Raw genomic sequence first — 9,125 nt, forward strand, 5'->3', positions numbered from 1 at the left:
ATTCTATTCCGATTTGGAAGACGGAATCTGATGGCAAATTCAAGCTACGTAGTGCTTAGAACTCTATTAGATCTCCTAATCCTAAACGTCCTTGGGTATCATCAGTTTGGTTCGCCGGTCACACTCTGAAGTTCAGTATCACAGCTTGGCAGGCTCTGCAGGACAAATTGAGTACCAGAGATAACCTTCATTTCCTCGGCCCCAACCATGATCGTTCTTCCCTTAATTCTGCCCCTGAAAGTGTTAGCCACATCTTCTTCAACTACTCTTGCTCGGCATGGATTTAGCGCTCGATTCTCTGTCGCATCTTAGATAGAAGAAAACAAAAAAAATCCCTATCTGACGAGGAGAACTGGATTAGGAACAAATTCAAGAAAAAGGGGCAGACCTACACTCTTGTTAGAACGCTTCTCTCTGCTTCAATCTACTTGATCTGTCTGGAAAGGAACTCGAGACTATTTTAAAACAAAAAAAAACCCTAAAAGTTTCCTTCTACGTAAAATTATCAGTGCAACGAGATCTCGTATTTTGGCCCTAAAGCTGGAAGATGAAGACCCTGAAGAAAACCAAAGAATTTCCAACACCTTTAATCTTCCCCTGTTCAGTAAAACTATTGAACCAAAATTCTGTCATTGGGAACCTCTTATTGCGTATGAGATCAAGTTGAATTTGGACGCTTCCCTGGCTAGTGATACCGCCTCGATTGGAGGCCTCCTCCGAGACCACAAGGGTGCAATCCTTTCTCTCTTCTCTGTTAATAGTAATCCTCTCCCAATCCAAGAATTAGAAATTGAAGCCATCCATCATGGAATCAAATTAGCCGCCCAGCACCAAGTTAAGATGTTGTGGATAGAATCTGATTCGCTCATTATTTTCTTTCTAGGATAATTTGATTCCGTGGTGGTCTGAGTGTCTGACATGCGACAGACCAACCGCAAAAAGCCTTTTTCGATGGACGCTAGCAATTCCCATAGGATCATCTCAAGTTCTCAACCCTATGATTTGTGGAGGTTAAAATGGACGGGTATAAAACTCTACAAATCTGTCTATTGTTTAGCTCCACAAATCTGTGGACCCCGATCCAAGAGAGATGAGGAGGACGAGCCCCCAGCGGCCTCTTGGATCATCCACGTGTGAAGGAGAGCTCTACCAAGGAACTCTCGAAACGGATGCCACCCTCATAGCATAACACGAGTGGCGATATAAAAGGGATACCTCTCGATTCGGGAACAAGTCCGGATTCGAAACGTACCTAAACAAACTTAGAGTCGCCATCCATGGTATACGGCCATGGATCCTCAAACAAAATAGGCTCTGTATACCATGGATAACCAGAGATATGTATGGGTCTGTGCCTGATTACGAATGGAGAAGGTCTGAGAGCACCCCAAATTCGTCTGAGTGCAAGCACTTGATCTCTTATGCCATTTATTATTAACCTCGAAGAGTTTGGGGCAAAAATCATATGAAATATGAACAATCCTCAGGAGTCGTCTACCTAAGCATGCATTTCCTGAGGATAAAGAAATAAGCATACACAAAATGAAATGAAAGAAGTGTCACCTAAGCAAAGCTAGGTTATGAGTGACATGCCTAATGGGTGTCTAAGTTCTGGTAGAGATACACATGCAGGCTACATCTAAAGGTATAATATCAGTATAAGAAAAGAAATCTAAAATTAACAATTAATCATGAATAGTAAATGAAATTAGGAATAAACAAAATGCCAGGCAAATAACAGAATAATGAAATAAAAACTTACGGCGTGCACATAGCGCCTATTGTGGACCCCGATCCGAGAGAGAGGCGGGGGAACGGGCCCCACACGATCAGTCTCTATGGATCATCCAGGTGAATGGAGAGCTCTACCAAGGAACTCTCGAAAGAATGTGCCTCTCACAGCATGAGTGGCGATAAAAGGTGAGATACCTCTCGATTCGGGGACTAGCCCAGATTCGAGGCGTACCTTAAACAAAGAAGAGTCGTCATCCAAGGAAGTGGGCCAAGGATCCCATACTATGCTCTGTTGCAACGGATAACCAGAGATATAAAAGAGGGTTCGTGCCTGGTTACGAATTTGGAAGGTCCGAAGAGCACCTCGTCCGCCCAAGTGCAAACACCTGGTCTCTTATGCCATTTACTTAATAATTTTGGAGAGTTTTGGGCGAAAGTCATATGAAATGGGAACGGAGATCTCCGAGAAGACATCTATCTAATCATGCATATCTCAGAGATGAATAATAATCACGCATAAAAAGAAATGAAATAAGTGTCACCTAGGAGTAGCTAGATTCTGAGTGACAAGCCTAAAAAGCTAAGTTATGAGTGTCATACCTAATTGGTGTTTGAGTTCTGGTGTGCAAACACATGCATATTACCGCTAAAGGAATAGGATCTGTACATGAAAGTAAGAAAACACATCAAAACATAAATCACAAATCGATCCTATATATGACAGGACAAGACAAATCCTAACTCTAATGCGACTTGACTCGGACCAAGATGACCGTCCATCCCAACTGCTCTACGTATCCCTGCCTCGGGAAGAATCGGAGTCAACGTAGTTCGATGCCCTATTCTAAACTACTATGCTTAACCATCTAGAACTGCTATCTTAGACTCGATTCCACTAGACTCGACTGATTTTTAAAGCTTTTTTGTACAATTGCTTAAGTTCATGTGAGTTGTAATTTTTAGGACTCTATATGCCATAACTAATGCAAGTTGATTAGCCTTAAGCTAATGCAGGTGGGCCCTACATCCTATGTGTATCTAGGCTGTGCAACCTAATGAAAAGCATGGGCTGACTATATGCTTCTTAGTCTAGCTATCGGTTCGACTAGATGTCTAACCGATCGACTTGAGGCCTCCTAACTCTAGGGACACTCACACGACAGGACACACCATATCAATACAAATCAGGACAGACTCCTAACTCTAAAAAACATCCCAAACAGCTAGGACAGACTCCTAACTCTAGGGGAAGATCTTTTTGAAAAGGTTTTGAAGAAGCTTTGTATTTTTTTTTTTTTGAGAATTTGAAATGTTTTATTTTTAAAAGTTTGGTTGGACTTGGGATGTGGATCCCAAGCTGCACTACGTACCCTATTGAAATGGATCAAGCCAACGTAGTTCGGAACAGATTTCCTAACTACTCTTAAAAGACTCAGATTTTTTAGGATTTTTGGTTTTTAGATGTTTTTTGAATTTTCAAGTGTTTTTAAAATTTTTGAATGTTTTTGAGTTTTTGACACAAGAGGACAAATCCCTATCATCATAAGGGTAGGACAAACTCCTGAATATCCCGCAAAGGTTGGACAGCATCCTGTGCTTTGCGGGGGAAAAAGACAGAATCACGACTCTGCAAGGGTTGGACAGCATCCTATACCTTGCAGGAGTGGATAAAAATCATATGATTTGATGAGAGGTTGGAAAGAATCCTAACCTCTATGATGATAGGACAGACTCCTGAAAGATTGACTCTCTAACTAAAGACAGACTCTCTAGCTAAAGACTGACTCATATACGAAAGGACTGACTCCTAATGCACAACCCTAAGAGGGGAGTGCTAATGAGACTAGGTTTATCTCCTAAAAGAAATGGAGATAAAGAAGAGTGCTAGTGAGACTGGACAAGTCTCCTAGAAGAGAGAACATTATGACCAAAGAGACAAAGCCTGTCTCCAGAAGGTTTGACCTCTTTACTGAGACATAGCTTGTCTCCCTAAAGAGATGATAACCACTCAAATAAATGAAACACGGCCTGTCTCCTAAGAAGGCTCTAGATAGCTCTTTCATTGCCCTTGTAATGAATGGGGACATAAGATTTAAGGAATGTACATCTAAAAGACTAGGCAAGTCTTTTAAACAAAAGAGGGGAATGCTACTTAGACTGAGTAAGTCCCCTAATGATGGGCTTGGGCTAACGCCTTCATCACCCTTGCAATATTTTTCATTTGCAAATCATTAACACATATATCATATGACAGCACAAGCATTCATAAACAGGTTATATAAAGAGCAATGACATAATAACATTAAACAGAATAAAATTCCTATATGTAATGCACGACTCAATCCATTATGCTCCTCAGAAAATAAACAGAATAAAATTTTCTGCACACATTCCTAAGCATAAGAATGCTAAAGACACAAAATACACTGACTAGTGTAAACATTTAAACAAGATAATTGAGAATCTTATCCTAATAACAAATAACACAAACATGGCAGTTCTAGGCTAGAATACACAACAAGAAGTATCTAAACAGACTTTAATGTCTACAATTTCTTTTAAACTCTTGATTTGATAAAGAGATATCATGCTTACCTGAAACACGGTTAGGGATATGAATTTAGCCTCTTCACGCCAATTACTTCAATTCTTTGAATTTTAGGAACAAATCACCAAAAGAGATGAGATTTTTCATATCTATAAGAAATTACCAGACTTCACGAAGACTTCAATCTGAGATCCTTATTATGCAATTATTGTTTATTGATCTCTCTTCCTTCACCTAAATTTCACCTTCAAATACGCATATATCAATGAAAATAACCATACCCAATGCATGCCCAGGGACAAGGCGACAGCCTTAGCTCTGATTCTGGACGCGAATATCTCCGGAAGTAGAAGAGCCGGAACGGGACCAGCACCCAGGGACAAGGAGAGCACATAGAGGACTGTGCCAACAACGGCAAGGGTGCCAGAATATGGTGCTAAGATCTTCCAAGTGAAGGATCACGAAAGAAGCAACATTGACGCAGCCATTCCAGTAAAGCTAATGATTAGAAGACTTTTTCTTACTTGCTTGTCCATCAAAGAAGATGCGATGGCAGTGCTAAAGACATTTGATGTCCCCACAAAAGCACTTGCTGCAACATCAGAAGCAATTCCGGCACTCCGAAACACAGAAGTTGAATAGTACACCACAGCATTGATTCCAGCTAGCTGTTGAAACAAGAACAGTGCTGCCCCCACACTCACAACTTTCCAATAACGTGTACTGAAAAGGTCAAACCAACTGGTATCCTGTTCTGTCGATCCCTGGCCACCTGCTCTTAAATCATTCATAACCTCGGAAACTTTCTCTTTTCCAAAGAGTGTCTTTATAGCTGTTTCAGCTTGAGAAATTTTCCCTTGCTGAAAAAGCCAACGAGGACTCTCTGGAGAAATAGCCATCCCCAATGCCATTAGGACAGAGGGAATAATTGCAATACCAAACATTTCCCTCCACCATAGAGGAATTCCCGATAAAGGCAATCCAGCCACCAAAGCAGCAAGAATTCCAACACAAATAAAAAGCTGGTTGACAGATCCAAGTGCAGCACGAATCTCCGTTGGTGATATCTCATATATGTAAAGTGGCACAATGGCAGATGAGATACCAATTCCAATGCCAGCAAGTAAGCGTCCAATTATCATTGTTTGTACACTCTGGGCTGTAGCACAGAGAAATGTTCCGACTGCGAGTGGGATTGCATCAAGTTGAAAAGTCCTGGTTCTACCAAATTTATCAGCCAATGCTCCACCCGTGAATGAACCAACAGTGGCACCTGCAAGGGTTGTGCTAACAACCCATCCTTGAATCACAGCGTTTTCAGCAATCCCAAGATCCTTAGAAAGATATTCAAGTGCCCCATTCACCACACCCAAATGATATCCAAACAAAATAACTCCCAAACAAGCAACGCCAACGAATGGCAAAACTGATCCAGAAGATTTGGTTTGAAGCTTGCCAGAGGAAGTATCTGATAATGAGGAGCCTTAACTGTTTGGGCGGAAGGTACAAGAACGAATTGAGAAAGATGAAAGGATTCATCTGTTGGAACTGGTAGTGTTCCACATATGAGCCTTAACTGTTTGGGCGGAAGGTACAAGAACGAATTGAGAAAGATGAAAGGATTCATCTGTTGGAACTGGTAGTGTTCCACATATGAATCCCACAGGCTTTGGATTTGCGATCTCTAATCTCCCTACGCACTGGAGCTCTCCCGATCCTGAGCTCTCCATTGCTTCTGGTTCCTCTGATCAAGCTTAGGGTTAGATTAAGGGTTTCATGGTATAAAACGAAGAGATCTTGGATCGGAGCATGATCGAAACTCGATCGGAGAAGAAGAAGAAATCGGAGCATGATCGGAGTCACAGAGTTGCCGGAACTTGCAGAGGTTACCGGAGAAGAAAAGAAACCAGCGTTAGGGTTTGGATCTGTGATCTGAGGAGTTTATCTCTAGGGTTTGAGATCCTGAGAAGAAGAAATAAAAGAGGCAGAAACTAACAATAGAAGGAAGAGAGGCCATGGCTGGAGGTTTGCCGGAATCCGGCCGGAGCTCCATCGAGATCTGCCAGAGGAGAGGATCGGCGGAAAGGTAAGGTTAGAGATTTGGGGGTTTTTCTCTTTCTCTCTCTAATTTCTGGAAAATGAGATCTCTGAGGATGATGCTGGCCGATGGCCGGTCGAATTCCGGCCGGAACCGGCGAGAGAAATCGTCGGAGAAGAGGATTTGGGCTGAGATCCCCTTTTCCCTCTCTCTCTCTCTGAGATTTTTTTATTAGGAAAAAAATGAATTCTCCTCCTTGTAACGAAAAAAACAGGCTTTATATAGGAAAATGCCAAATTCGCACCCCCTCTATACCTTGGACAGCCCCATCTCGTTTGCTAGGCAAACGCGCTCGGAATTCGACGAAATTTTGCAGGGAGCTAGCTGGGGCCTTAATCTAGCCTAGGGTGAAGTTTGGAGTTTTAAAACATTGGTTTGATAGGTTTTGCTTAAACTTGGAAGGTTTAGGGTATGGTCAAAATGGGGTGTCTACACCTATCTACAATGGGGCGAATACATAGCGCCTAATATAAAATTCTAACACATCTCATCTAGAAAACAGTAAATGACAGATAACAATTGCAATAATAAAAACCTATGGCGTGCACATAGCGCCTATCTACAATGGAGAGAATACATAGCGCCTAATATAAAATCCTAACACATTCCATCTAGAAAGCAGTAAATGATAGATAAAAATTGCAGTAACAAAAACCTACGGCGTGCACATAGCGCCTAGCTACAATGGGGCGAATACATAGCGCCTAATATAAAATCCTAACACATCCCATCTAGAAAGTAGTAAATAATAGATAAAAAAATGCAGTAATACAGTAAATTGTTACAGCTAAGAAGATAAACCTGCGCAATGAGCAAACATCAGTAGACGATAGTAAAGGATAATAATCAGTAACCTAATAAAGATAGAGAATTACAGCTAATCATGCGAGAACTACAGCTAAGCAGGTAAGAACTACAGCTAAGCAGATAAAAACTACAACTAAGGAATTAGGTAAAATACATAAGCAGGTAAATGTTACAGCTAAGTACGTAAGTAAGCAAGGAAATGCACACACGCTGCCATGATCCTACGCGAAAAATCATCAACAAAAATGCAAATACAAGCCCTAAAGTACTATCAACAAAACCTAAAACTCTAATGCTTCAGCCCGAGTCTTTAGATGATCTGATGTTCATCCAAAGAAGCCTACGTATCCCCGCCTCTACGAGAATTAAGGCAACGTAGTTCTTCGCGCCTATTCTAAGCTAGGATGCCTAAGACACCTAGACCTCTATCCTATACTCGACCTAAAAGACCGGACTAGTTCTTAAAGCTTCTTGAGCGATCATTTAGATTTCAGTGAATTGTGAATTTTAGGACACCCTATATGCCCTAAGTAAATGCAGGTTAGCCCTAAGCTAATGCAGGTGGTTCCTACAACCTATGTGTAACTAGGCTGTGTGTCCTAAGAAAAACAAATGGTGGACTAACGTATCCTACACCTAGTCATCAGTCGGCGATGTGAATCGCCAACTGACCGGACAGAGGCGCTCCTATAACTCTAGGACAAACCCTTAACTCTAAAACAATCACAAACAAGCACACAACAAATCAAAGGCTAAACCCTAACTCTAAAAAAAACTCTCTATCTAGGACAAAGTCCTAACTCTAGAGGAAGATCTTTTTGAAATCAAGGTTGTAAAGTTGTTTATTCAAAAAGGTTAAAAATGCTATTTACAAAAGTTTGGCTGGACTTGGGATAAAGATCCCAAGCTGCACTACGTACCTCGTGGAAGAGGATCAAGCCAACGTAGTTCGAAACGAACTCTCCTAATTAAAATCTAACAATCCAAAAGATTTAAGGTTTTTAATGTTTTCAAATTTTTTTGATATTTTTAAAGTTTTCAATGTTATTGACATTTTAAATTTATGATGTTTTTGGATTTTAAAATATACCAATACTTTTATATTCTTAAATGTTTTCACCTTTCAAGGGAACACGCAAGCATAACCACAAACTAGGGCAAAGCCCTAAATCAAAAGGGGAAACCCCGAACAAACAACAAGCGTCTCAAAGAGACGAACCACAACACGTAAAGAAGTGTCCCAAGAACAGAGAAAACGACCCAAGATCTCAAGCAAGCAAAGCTCTAATAAGACTGAGTTAGTCCCTAATCAAAGCGAAGTAATCAACAACTCTAAAAGAGAAACTCCTAACTAAAAACACTAAAGAGGGGGTACAAATGAGTCAATGATTCTCTAATAACACTACCAAGTCAAAGACTTGCTCTAAAAGATGAGGCCACTCTAACATAAGTCTAAGTAAGCCTCCTAAAGGGGAAACTCTCTATATAAGACAAGGCTTGTGTCTGAGACACAAATGACGTAATCAAAGGTTCTGATGAGACTGGGCAAGTCTTCTAATATACAAAGGAGGGGTATGCTACTTGGACTGAGCAAGTCCCCTAAGGATGGGCTTGGGCTAGCGCCTTCATCGCCCATATGATAGAGAATACGTCTAAGTTACTGGACAAGATAAACTCTTAAAATGAAGGACAATGCCCTAGAAAAGAATCCTATGGATATGAAGAATATGACCTTAAGGAGGGGATCCCTAAACCTGTAACACCCTAAGATATGAAGGGACAAGGCTGGCTCAGGACACATATTGTCATCCTCAAGCCTGAGAGGAAATTCTTGTAAATCGATAGAAAGATCAAATGCCGGAGAAACTCTGACTCTAATAAAAATCTCGGTGATAAGAAAGATGCTCAAAGAATTTTTAATGAAACCCAAATCTCTAT

General features: G+C 40.9%; 1 pseudogene; it reads right to left on the reverse strand.

Annotated features, from left to right (window-relative positions):
* Positions 1-4,612: 4,612 nt before the first annotated feature.
* LOC143856644 (plastidic glucose transporter 4 pseudogene) lies at positions 4,613-6,012 on the reverse strand (annotated as a pseudogene).
* Positions 6,013-9,125: the final 3,113 nt, after the last annotated feature.

Source organism: Tasmannia lanceolata, unplaced genomic scaffold (genome assembly GCF_043159265.1).
Source record: "Tasmannia lanceolata isolate RefF3 unplaced genomic scaffold, GAP_Taslan_0.1 ptg000023l, whole genome shotgun sequence".
Classification (NCBI taxonomy): domain Eukaryota; kingdom Viridiplantae; phylum Streptophyta; class Magnoliopsida; order Canellales; family Winteraceae; genus Tasmannia; species Tasmannia lanceolata.